This window comes from Bos grunniens, chromosome 23, assembly GCF_055505025.1.
Source record: "Bos grunniens cultivar Pamir isolate PY7600 chromosome 23, Bosgru_T2T1.0, whole genome shotgun sequence".
Lineage (NCBI taxonomy): Eukaryota > Metazoa > Chordata > Mammalia > Artiodactyla > Bovidae > Bos > Bos grunniens.
This window is the reverse complement of record NC_141187.1, coordinates 34,480,612-34,492,750: the sequence shown is the minus strand read 5'-3', so window position 1 is coordinate 34,492,750 and position 12,139 is coordinate 34,480,612. Positions and strand designations below refer to the sequence as shown.

At 46.7% G+C, this 12,139-nt stretch overlaps 1 protein-coding gene across 8 annotated transcripts in view; it reads right to left on the bottom strand.

The window, feature by feature from the left end:
• Positions 1 to 12,139, bottom strand: part of RIPOR2 (RHO family interacting cell polarization regulator 2) — a 212,199-nt gene that overhangs the window by 78,294 nt on the left and 121,766 nt on the right. For 2 of the 8 annotated variants that reach the window (XM_086370011.1, XM_086370017.1), the window contains exons 1-2: positions 5,132 to 5,424; positions 4,266 to 4,353 (exon numbers count right to left, since the gene is read on the bottom strand). The exons of 4 other annotated variants lie outside the window; for them this stretch is intronic. The gene's annotated coding sequence lies outside the window, so the exon portion shown is untranslated. Of the gene's footprint in view, positions 1 to 4,265; positions 4,354 to 5,131; positions 5,448 to 12,139 lie in introns of those variants that run through there. 2 more of the 8 variants (XM_086370009.1, XM_086370015.1) reach the window with 2 other exon arrangements.

The window sequence follows — 12,139 nt, the reverse complement described above, 5'->3', positions numbered from 1 at the left end:
CAAAGTGGCTAAAATGCTGCTAAGTAACTTTATAATAGAAAAGTATGGCACTGCCATTCAAGGGTTACTGGTAGTTATCCTGGAATATTTATTTGGGGTAATTGACCTTGAACCGCTGTATCTCAGCAGGGGGGACATTAATTAGAAGGTGGACTGTCACAGTTAAGGCCAAGACCAAGTCTCTTCAGGCCTTCATATACAGCAAAAAGTAAAATAAATGCTGTCCCAGGAATAATCTCCCGGGAATTTATACTTGCTCCAGGAAACTGTCACTATGGATTTATTCCCCCTACTAGGGGAAGGAAAAACCCTGTGCTCTTTGTGTTCATCTGTGTTGCTTTTGTTATTTGTAAGGTACCTTCCCCCCAACCCCGCCCTTGCCTCTTTCCCAAAAGTCCTCCTAGAAGACAAGGACAGAAGGGGACAAGTTTGAAGTGAATGGAGTCATTGTTCCTTCAGTTCCTTCCTGAACAATTTGCTTGAGGAGAAAGAGATCATTTCCAGTGCTAGAGGTGAAAGTCACAGCATTAAACCCCAAAGACAAGTGACTTACACAAGAAAGAGTTGTAAGGCATTGTTCTGTACACACGTTGTTTTTTGGGATGGTCATCACCAGCCTGGTTTTAATACCATTGCCATTATTAATAGCCTTATTTCATAACTGAGCCCATCTGACCTTTGCCAGGCACACTGCTTTGCTGTCCTGAACTGTTCTACCTTCATCTTGATCTTAAATCTAGGTCACAGGCAGTGAGTTCACACTGGATGCCTATGACTTGCTAGGCAGCATGTAAGCCCTGAGGATCCAGGAATGAGCAAAATGGGCCCTCTGTGCCCTCAGAGAGCTCACAATCTTCCCAGTCTTATCTAGTGTCTTCTCTTTTCCCTTCCATTTAGCTATAATCTTACCAAAGGCACATGGATGAAATCCTCACTGACTGCTCCAGTCACAGCCTTCCTCGCCTTCCTCTGACCTCCCATAGTCCCTTTTCTAGGGTGACCAAACCAGAATCCTTCTGAGTGAAAGGGGTGCTATTAACATTTATGCTTATGCTGAGACAACAGATGTAAGCAGGGCAAACCAAGACATACAGACAGCACTCTGTCCAACACAGCTGGGTTCCTCCTCCTTCTCTACCAGACTGTGCACTTCCTAGAAGGTACAATCAGTCTCTTACACTTTTATATTGAATGAAAAATTTAATTCTGGCCAGATCCCAGTGCTCCCTTAAATTACAGAACACTGTAATTTAGGACTTGGACTTCCAACCCATCTCAGAAATAAAAATGATTATTCATCACTTTATTATACTTATTATATTTGTTTATCACTTTATTATATTTGAACACTAAATGGTGTGAAAAACATTCCCTTTGTCTAAGACACTGCCATCCTCCATCTGGCAGAGAGCTCATTTTGAGCTTATGAAACACAACACAGAAACATTGCACCTCATTTGATTTCACTGTTGAAAAGAAATCTAATTTTCTTTTTTAATTAGTGTGATGGACGTGTGAAAACATTCATCTCCTCCACGCAGTGCTCATCAGTGTCATGTAAACGATGGGAGAAAATAAATCGCAGTGGTTTCTTTTCTCGGTGGTGTCCAGGGAGGGCACCCAGCATCGGGCCATGTGTAAAACGATCTTTTCTAGGTAACTGGCCACATTCGAGAAAAACATCTATTATTTTTAGGGAATACTTCCAACTAAAGTGGGATAAGTACACTGTAACCAAAAAAACCCCACAACCCACCACCCCTCAACAATAACAACAAACCTTGGCCATTCCCCCAGCGAGGAACTTGGTGGCCTCAGAGAGGAGACAGGAAGAGGGAGGAGGACGTGTGGGTGTTTCGGTATTAATTCATTCAGGATCTGTGCATTGAGTGCTTTTGTTTCGTGGAATCGGCTGGAAGGCCTCCATGTGCACAATGGGGGAGCTTTTCATTTTCGGGGGAAAATGTGCGGAGAAACCGTCTATAAGGATATGATTTCGAAAGTGGAGGGGAATGACGCCAAGGAGGGTTTCCTCCAGAGAAAAAGGCGCATAATCATAATCGCTCTCCTTTTCTGAACAGATCTTTCTAATAATCGCACTATGGGGTGTTTACATGTCAACGGCTTCACTGAGCCATCCCGGGTCTAGGTTTGCCTTTGGGGAACCAATTATGTGCTGCTGGCCTATCTGTACCTCCTCTCCCCACCCCCACCCCCAATTCCCTTGCTTCATTGTCTGTTTTCAGCTGGTATTCTTTTCTGGTTGAATGGCCACAAACACAAGCTGTCTATCTCCTCCAACTCGGTGGAGTTGGGCTTGGCAGATGAAAATAACCTTGGTAAAGGAGCCGTTCCTTTACCAAGCACGAGGCCCGGCCCATGGCCACCGAGGCGGAGGAGGCCCACGTGGAAAGTCAAATATCTGCCACTGCCCCGAGAACCCACTGTATAAACAAAACAAGACTTTCACTTCTACCACGCTTCCTCCCAAGAAAAGGAAGAAACTGAGTTTAGACCTCTGACTTCTTTTCAGAACAGAAACAAGACAGCCTTTTATCTTTTTTCCCCAACTCACTGAATGCATTGAGCAGTAAAATAAAACACTGGTTTGCAAACACTTCAGCCCAAGGGATGGTTGTTCACCCAACTCTACTATTTAATATGAAAAGTGCAGGCTGCGCTGTTCACCCTCCAGAACGGCCTCTGTCTGTGTTTTAGTCTCCTGACGCTGAGGGGTGAGTCAATAATACATGAATTAACCCAAAATACAGCAGAGAAGGGACTTGGTTATAGTCACAACTGGGCACATGGTTGGTATCACAGCTGGGCTGTGGGGTTTTCCCACACTAGGGATGTATCCACCCAGCAACCTCAGGCTTAGGGTAGGACACCTGACTGTCATCAGAAGGGCCCCAAGTCAATGGACTTCAATAGTAAAGAGTAGAATTTTGAAGTGACACCCACAGACATAAATATCTCCTTCCCAGGCCCCCTGGTTTCTCCAGGTCACCCCTGAAGAGGGATGTATGTGTCCCTTTTCTGCTGGAAAGAATCCGATTTTGCACTCAACAGAAAGAAGAGAGCCACTGCCAGCATTTGTGTTCGAGTACACAGAATTCCAGGCAAGGCAAGTCCCCAGTGCAGGCTTTTAGTTTTTCCTCACTCTAGCTGGGTATTTCTTTATATTTATACTGAAGATAAAATATTCAAAACCAAAATCTCACACTGGACTGGCAGAGGAAGAGAGAAGCAGCACCCATTGGGGGGCCTTTCGAAAAGCAACATATGCAGTACATTTTAACTTAAACAGATCTCCACTCTTCAGGTTTTCAGATGTTTGGATGCAGCAGATTTTTGGACAGACAAATGCATCAGCTTCCTGGGGAAGAGCCAGGATTTGGCAGCATCTCTGTGGCAGGGGGAGCTAGGCACAAGAGGCTGACCCCAAGGGCTGGGCTAGGAGGAGTGGGGAACAGCAGGGAGGCCTTTTCCTCTAGTGGCTCTTCCCCTGAGTAGACATACCCCTGCAATTTGTTCCTACAGCAGGTTAGCCACTGGCTGCTTCCTAATTAACCACTGGAGAGTAGCCTGATGATGTTCATTCTTGAAGAGTTCACAGCTGACATCCCCTGCTTGGAACAGCAGCTATAACAGTCTGATGGAGACACAAAGGAGGCAGACAGTGGGGGTGAGAGGGAAAAATCAGAGGCTGTTCCAAAAGGCTGGAGAAGCAAGAGTAAGAGGAGAAGTAAGTGAGCATGAGTATACTAAACTAGGGGGTGGCTAGGACTAGAGGAACATACTCAGAGCCAGGTAAACGTGACAGGAAACAAAAAGGAAGAACAGATCACGTGTCAGATAACAAAGGGGCAAAGGCTCAGGAGATGCCCAGTCCCATACAGAGCACAAGTACAGTCTCTTTAAGAGTGGGGGACGATTGGTCACAGTCCTAGAACTTGGCAGTGAGTGGAGAGTGGAGAGCAATTGAGGAGGGAGGAGAAAAGACAGATCCAGACTGGTTTCCAAGACAATCATGGTTGTTTCCCCTGGCCCCCAAGCTTAAACGTTTCCTCTCTGTCACTCACTCGAGCAACACGTTGGTATCTTCAGGATAAGGACCCTCTACGCTGCCAACATCCCCTCCGCACCACCCCGCCCCTCCCCCCCAATAAAAATCCGTCCAGTTATCTCGGTTTTCCACTTGCTCTCTTGCTCCCGCGGGAGCTGTCACTTCGCACGAGCGAACGGCCCAACGCTTCTCCCACCTTAACATCTGGATGGCTTCCGCTGGTCTCATTTCCAACAGCCGCTACCTTCTCCTAGACTGAGGCTCTTTATGCGCTCCCCACCATCCTGGGGGAGGGGGACAGGAGGTTACGGTCTCGCGGTAACAGAGGTGCAGATGCTTCTTTTTCCTAGACCATCTCCCACGCCACAGAAACTTGCACCGGTGCTCCTCATTAGGTGCGTCGACACTCCTTATCCCTTCTAGACTCTCATCAGCATCAGTGCCACACATTTCTCCTTCTTGCTCCCCACCCAGTTCTCATTCCCCGACCCCACACTGCCAGTTTGGAATCCAGACTTGGAGGGATGACGCTGGTTCGTAGCCAAGCTGAATACGGGCAGCCTGGGGGCAAGTTAGCATCCCAGAGGCTGTAATCCCAGATGCGAGCTGGACTCCCCGTGGGCACTGACAGTGCCGGAAGTCGCTCGGCGGCAACCAGTATCTTAGGACCTGCATCCCGAAGCGCTCGCACCAAGCCCCCTCCCCGGACACCTAATGTCCAGCCACGCGCGTCCTCGCCCCAGAAACAACGCTTCAGTCCCCGGGCAATGCCGCGGGCCCCTCAGCACCTTCTGGGCCGGTCCTGCCACGTTCCTGGGCATCCCTCCGTTCTGCCTGCAAAAGTGCTTGTGTCCCTTTACTGCCCAGCAACTTAGCGTCTCTATCCTGTGGGCATGAAAGACCCGAACGCTCCCAGGCGGAGGAAACCAAGGACGCCCCGGTCCCAAGGGCTCCTTAACAGGCGACACTTATTCAAGCCGACGACACCCTCGCCACACAGACCTCACCCGGACTGTCAGCAAGATCAGAAGCAAAAAAGAACAAATAAAAAGGTGCACATACCTAAAGACGAAGGCTCCTTGTCATGACAAGGGGACACTTGAGGTCTCTGGCTTAGAATAACAGCCTCCGTGCCAATGCAATGCCCGGGGCCGCCCTCACCTCGGCTCTGCAGACAGCCTGAGCGTGCTCACTCGGGGAAAGGGACAAAGGGTCGCGGGACGCGCTCGGACCCCGAGCGTCCAGGCCACGGCCCCGGCGGCCGACCTCCTGCCTCAGCTCGTAGCAGCCAGCGGCGGCGCTGGCTGAAGTTGCGGGGCCGGCTGAGCGCGGAGCGAGTGCGGCGGCGGCCGCGCGGGGGGCGGGGGGCGGGGAGAGCGGGGGCGGGGCGGGCTCGGGGCCCGCGGCGTCGCCGGGGCGGGGAGGGGCGGGGGAGCCAGCTGCTTGACAGTTACTCCAGCCCAGCTCCAAAGGCTGCTCTTTGCTGTCGGCGGCCAGCTGATCGCCGCCACGCCGTGGTCCTTGACACGGGCTGGTGTCACCGCTTTGGAGTTATCCCTGGAATTCGCGCAGGGGACCGAGGGCATTGGAGGGAGACGGGAGAACAGCCGAGGCCAGCAAAGGCTCTTTCAGCTAACCTTTTGGAATTTCGAAGAGAGGCTGTGCATCGAAATAATGCGCTGGGGCGACATCGGTGACGTGTGCGTGCGTGTGTGTGTGTGTGTGTGTGTGTCTGTGAGTGTGAAGTTGGTTGCCCCTGGCAAGAGTCGTGTTGGAAAGCCCCCTTGACGTTTGCTTTGTGTGGGCTCTCGGCTAGAGCTTGTTTGAGCAGCGAGATCTTATAACAATGGGGAGAAACAGAATTGTCTTGTTTTGTTTTGGCAGATGAGAACTATACATAATATGTTTTCTTTAGGAAAGTGTGGAGCTGGCAGGCAAAGACATTCCATGGAAAGAGTCTTTGGAGTGGAAACTGTCCAATCCTGGGAGTGTACAAAGACCCAGAGACAAGGTCTTGCCTCTTTTCTTAAATAGGGAATCCCTTATTAGGTCTCAGTTTCCTTATCTGTAAAGTCATCATCCTGAATGAACTGTGTACCTAGAGTATGTTAAATAGAATGGTGTATCCCTGTTCCCAACTTGGATGAGACTCAGTGAGTTTAGATATGGACGAAAAGAGAACATTTGAGGACACTGTGTCCTTACCCAGTGGTGATAAGGAGACTGCATCCTCACACCTGGGTTCTGAGACACTCAAACCATACCCTAATCAGCTACATCATAGCTGACTTAAGGATTCAACAGGAGGAGCAGAGTGTGCTTGATGCCTAGAAAGGGCACCCAAGAGCAAGCCCTGGTCACCAGGTCACTGCCTTAGACCATGGAGGGCAGCCTGAGCAGTGAGTGCCTTGACAGGCTGCATGCTTCATGACAGCTGGATTTTTCCACACACCCACCTCCCTCTGTCCTTCTTCCAACTGACTAGTTCCTAACAGCACTCATTTTTCCCAAAGAGACTTTCCTTCAGAAGAGAAAATGTGTTGACCACATGATACGAACATTCCAGTCTTCCTGGCAAGTTATTCCTCGTATGTGTTCAATAATTGGTATTCTGGTCAATATGTGCCCCTAGTGAGTTAGCTTGACTTGACATAATCCTTAGGATGCTGAACGCTACTGTTCATTGGTTTTCTTCTTATACTCTAGACTCTGGAGCAGATGCGCTTCCCTGGTGGCTCAGCTGGTAAAAAATCCATTTGCAATGTAGGACTGAGTTCAGTTCCTGGGTTAGGAAGATCCCCTGGAGAAGGGAACAGCTACTCACTCCAGTATTCTGACCTGGAGAATTCCATGGACTGTATAGTCCATGGGGTCACAAAGAGTCAGACATGATTGAGCGACTTTCACTGAAGCAGATACTTTACAAGCACTGTATCATTTTTTCCTGACTATAAGTTTTCATATTAAAAAGCAGAGACATTACTTTGCTGACAAAGGTCCATCGAGTCAAAGCTATGGTTTTTCCAGTAGTCATGTATGGATGTGAGAGTTGGACCATAAAGGCAGCTGAGCGCTGAAGAACTGATGCTGTTGAACTGTGGTGTTGGAGAAGACTCTTGAGAGTCCCTTGGACTGCAAGGAGATCAAACCAGTCAATCCTCAAGAAAATAAGTCCTGAATATTCATTGGAAGGACTGATGCTGAAGCTGAAACTCCAATACTTTGGCCACCCGATTCGAAGAACTAACTTCTTGGAAAAGACCCTGATGCTGGGAAGATTGAAGATGGGAGGAGAAAGGGATGACAGAGGATGAGATGGTTGGATAGCATCACCGACCCAATGGACATGAGTTTGAGCAAGCTCCAGGAGTTTGTGATGGACAGGGAGGCCTGGTGTGCTGCAGTCCATGGGGTTGCAAAGAGTCGGACATGACTGAGCAACTGAACTGACTGATAAGTCTGTAGTAGGTATTAATGCTCCCATTTCATGGATGGGAAAACCAAGATTCAAGGGAGTTAATGTGACTTGTCCAAGGTGACACAATTGAGTAAACTTTAGATACTTGTGCAAAAGCTGGATTTTGACACTTGCAAACTTGGATGATGGTGGCCCTACCATCCTGTCTGTCATATACCCTTCTTCCCTTCAGCCTGGACCTGGGTTCATCCCTATTGTATCCTTGTTGATACTTGACAGCTGAGCCCAGGTTTTGCAGCTATTTCCTTATTCTACCTCCTTTCTCTTTTACCTATTCCATGACCCACCCCCCCAACCCAGTCCTTTCCAGCCTCAATAAATTTGAGAGTCACAAAGGTCCAAACAGCTCCACAACTCCTACAGCATTTCTTGGCCTCTTAATAGCTACTACAGTGGCCATAAATAAAACTGCTATTGAAACATTCATTTATACAATAAGTATTTGTGGAGATCTGAGAAAAGGATGGGGGGAAAACAAATGCTCTCTTCATGCCCCACTCAAATAGTTTACAACCTAAATGGTGATACCCCAATTAAGTGTGGGGACTGAATGACATTGTTTAAGACAATGGCAAAATAGACCACAAGGACAGGTAGGATTAAATCAGAAGATACACTCTTCCCTCCTCCCACCAAAGTAAGCAAAACCAGCAGGAGGGAGAGAATGGAACCTGGATATCCTCCTTAAAAGATAATTAGAATTAGGGCAAGCAAAAAGTGGTTCTAAAGGTAGGTTGAGGCACTCTACAGAGGACTAAATGGAGTTCTAAATACACATAAACATCTTAGATGGGTATTCAGAGCCCTGCAGTGGGGTCTCATCTATTCATTCAGGGCTTTAAGTCATGTTCTTGTGCTAAAGAGTCCCAGTTTTCCCACGCTGCAAAGACGGAGCCCACGTGGTGTGATGAAAGACCCTGCATGTCTCGACGAAGATCCAGTGAGCCACAACAAAGACCCGACACAGCCAAAAGAAATAAATATTAAAAAAAAAGAAAAAAAGATTCCCAGATTTACATTTCCAACTCAGAACTCTCCTCTAAGATCCAATATCTGAGTACCTATTTAAAATTCCTGTTGATTTCTTGCTGGCCAATTCTTGATTCTCTTCCTCATAAACCAAAACTGATCTTCCTCTGTTCTTAACCATCTTAACCATTGGTTGCACCAATATCCAACCCACTGCTAGAGGGCCAGAAATCAGGAAGTCATTACTGATGCCTCTTCTTTCTTCCCACACTCAATTCACCAACAAAACCTGTTGCTCTGTCTCTGACAGTTCTCATTCTTGGTTACCTCTATCCACCTCTACTACCACCATCCTTCTCTGGGATCCTTCATTTCTAGCCTGTATCACTGATCTCCTCGATAACACTTTGCTCTTCCCTAGAATCCATTCTTTACTGTGGTGGGACAACTTTAAGATGGTCCTTAATGATTCCCACCCGTTAGTATTCACACCCTCATGTGATCCCTTCCCCATGAGTGTGAACCTAGTGACTTACTTCTAACCAATAGAATATGGCAAATGGGCTGAGATATCACTTCCATGATTAGATGATAAAAGAGTTTGATGTCTATCTTGCTAGTTGAATCTGTCCCTTGCTGGCTTTGATAAAGCAAGCTGCCATATTGGAGACTCTCATATGACAAGGAACCTCAGTTCAGTAGCTCACAGAAATGGAGTGTTGCCATCATATTAGCTCAAAAGTGGATCTCTCCTCAGTCAAGCCTTCAGATGAGACCCTAGCCCTAGAAAACACATTGATTGCAACCTGAAGCTTTTCCTGAACTCCTGACTCACAGAAACTGTGAAATAATAAGCACGTGCTGTTTTAAACAGCTGAATTTGTGACAATTTGTTAGGTAGCAATAGATAACTCATACAGAAAGAGTAATCTTTAAAAATAAAAATTATGTTGTGGTCGCTATCCTGCTCAAAACTCTGCCTTCATTCCTCACTTATTATAAAATAAAATCAAAAATCCATGACAATGCTTACAAGATCTTGGTGAGCCGATCCTTTTCAGCCTTACTTATGTTTCCAGCCTCTCTTTTACTAACCTCAGGTCACTAAGGTCGGCCTTCTTTCAGTTCCCTAAATGTTCCAAATCACTTCTCAGAGAGGTCTTCCCTGACCGCCTACATCTTTAAGTATATTCTTCCCCTCAGTTCTTCTTTTTTAATGTGCTGTGTCTTATAGCACCAGTTGTGAATTGAAATGATTTTCTTTACCTTTTTAGTTGTCCGTGTCTCTTTTTCACTGAACTGTGAGCTCATAGGGCTCCCCAGGTGGTGCATGCAGTGTGAGATCATAAGGGCAGAGACTGTTTCTGCCTTATATATCGTGGTATCCCCAGCACAGAGCAAGAGCTGAGCAACTAATTAGTGAATGAAAGATGAATAACTCTGCCTTTCTGGAGCACACCTGGACTCTTACCTTGATCTTTTTATTTCCTTCGTCAGCCCCACCCCCAGCCTATCTCCATGCCCATAGCCTTCACCCCATTTCCTAACAGCCACATCTATTCATTAAGATCCAGTTTCAGTCCTCTAGTCTGTATCTGTTTCCCCCAGATCTCTTGCCTCTTTCCCTGCATTCTCACTTCAGAACTTTCACAGCATCTTAGATCTTAACATCTCCTGAGATGCTGGGCAACCGCCACTTTGTATTATGGTTAATTATGTAGAGTCTAGTGGTTCCAAACATTTCTCCATTTACCTCATTCTAGAGAAAGAAGCCTGGAAAGAAGTACAGTTATGCAGAAAAAGTCTTGGGAGAAGTAAGAGCTACTACAGATTAGCTTCACTAGCATTAGTAGTGTATTACTAGCATTAGTAGTCTATCACTAACCAGATTAGATTATAATAGACTACCTAGGAAAAGTCTAGGGGGAAGAGCAGGGTCTAACACCCACCCTGAAGAGAAGTAGATTTCTGTTTCCCCACTGTGTTAGTCTGCTATGACTATCATAACAAATACCATATACGGGGTGGACTTAGACAACAGAAATGTGTTTTCGCACTCTTCTGGAGACTAGAAGCCCAAGATCAAAGTTCTGGGTGATTTAATTTCTGGTGAGGGCTCTCTAATTCTGTCTCAAAAACTTCACCACTTGAAGCATTCAGAGATACACTGGTGTAGCCCTGGAAACCTCATCCAGGAAAACAGTGAAGCCCAGAGTTCATTAGGCACTGGTGGTGGGGGTATTATAGAAATCTCCTCTAGTGTAAGACTTTGTCATGCTTTCACACCAATGGAAATAAATGACCTTTTCCAAAGCAGTCAACAGTTTAACACCGTCCCTATCCATGCATCAATTTTAATTTAACAGCCCAAGGGACAAATGGTGGAGAAGGAAATGGCAGCCCACTCCAGTATTCTTGTCTGGAGAATCACATGGACAGAGGAGCTTGGTGGGCTGTAGTCCATGGGGTCACAAAGAGTCAGATACAACTGAAATGACTTAGCAGCAGGGACAAATGAGGGCTTCCCAGGTGGTGCTAGTGGTAAAGAATCCGCTTGCCAATGTAGGAGACATAAGAGCCATGGGTTTGATCCTTGGGTCGGGAAGATCCCCTGGAGAAGGAAGTGGCAACCCACTCCAGTATGCTCGCCTGGAAAACTCCATGGACAGAAGAGCCTGGTGGGCTACAGTCCAGAGAGTCACACAGTCAGACACTACTGAAGCAACTTAACAGCAGCAGCAGGAGGGAAAAATGATAGCTATTATTTCAACTCAGGTGCCAGGCACTCTGATAAGGGCAGGAACCACAGAGATAAACAGGAAAGTCATGGAACCCATCTTGAGGAGCCTGGTTGTAAGGACAGCTGTAAATAACTGAGGTGGGTGTTATGAAAGAGGAAGTATTATGGGTGCTATGGGAACTGTGATTATTTTTGGTGCCATAAAACAGGGTGTTCAGCAGCACTGAAAAGGGTCTTTTCTGAAAACTGAATTTCATTGTTTTCCTCTCATGGGCATATTTAAGGCCAGATTTTGTTTAGGGGACGGAATTGGTCATGCCAGGCTCTGTTCTTTGCACCACCAATCAATCTTAGTAAATGCACAATTCATTAGAAGAAAGCAGAAGAGCATCTGAAGCGCAGCCAATTGTTTCCTGATTTAGAGCGTCAGATATTTAATGCAGGATTCAGAACATGTCTGAAGACCTACTGCCATTATGAAGTGAAGTGAGTGCTCTAACCGCAAGGTGCCAGAGATCTGCTTTTACCTAGGCACCTCTATCCATTTGTATTTCTCTATGTATTCCTTCTGCCTACGATGCTGGTGCATTCGGGCTTTTACTCTCTGTTTAGTTAACTAGTCCTGGAGAGAGGTAGCCAGATAGAGCTGAGATCGAATCTTTCTTCAGAACTATGATGTTTAATATCCAAGTGAATAGCATATCTAACATCCTGATTCTGAAATTCCTTCTCTACTCTTATGACCTTCCCCCATAGGCATTTGGTCACCCAACTGCAAGGCCAAATCATGACTGGGAATGCTGCCATGAAAGAGGAAGATGCTAGAACTCCTCTCTCCTACTATAACTCTTTACCCTCCCCCCTTGCTCACCTCTACTAATGT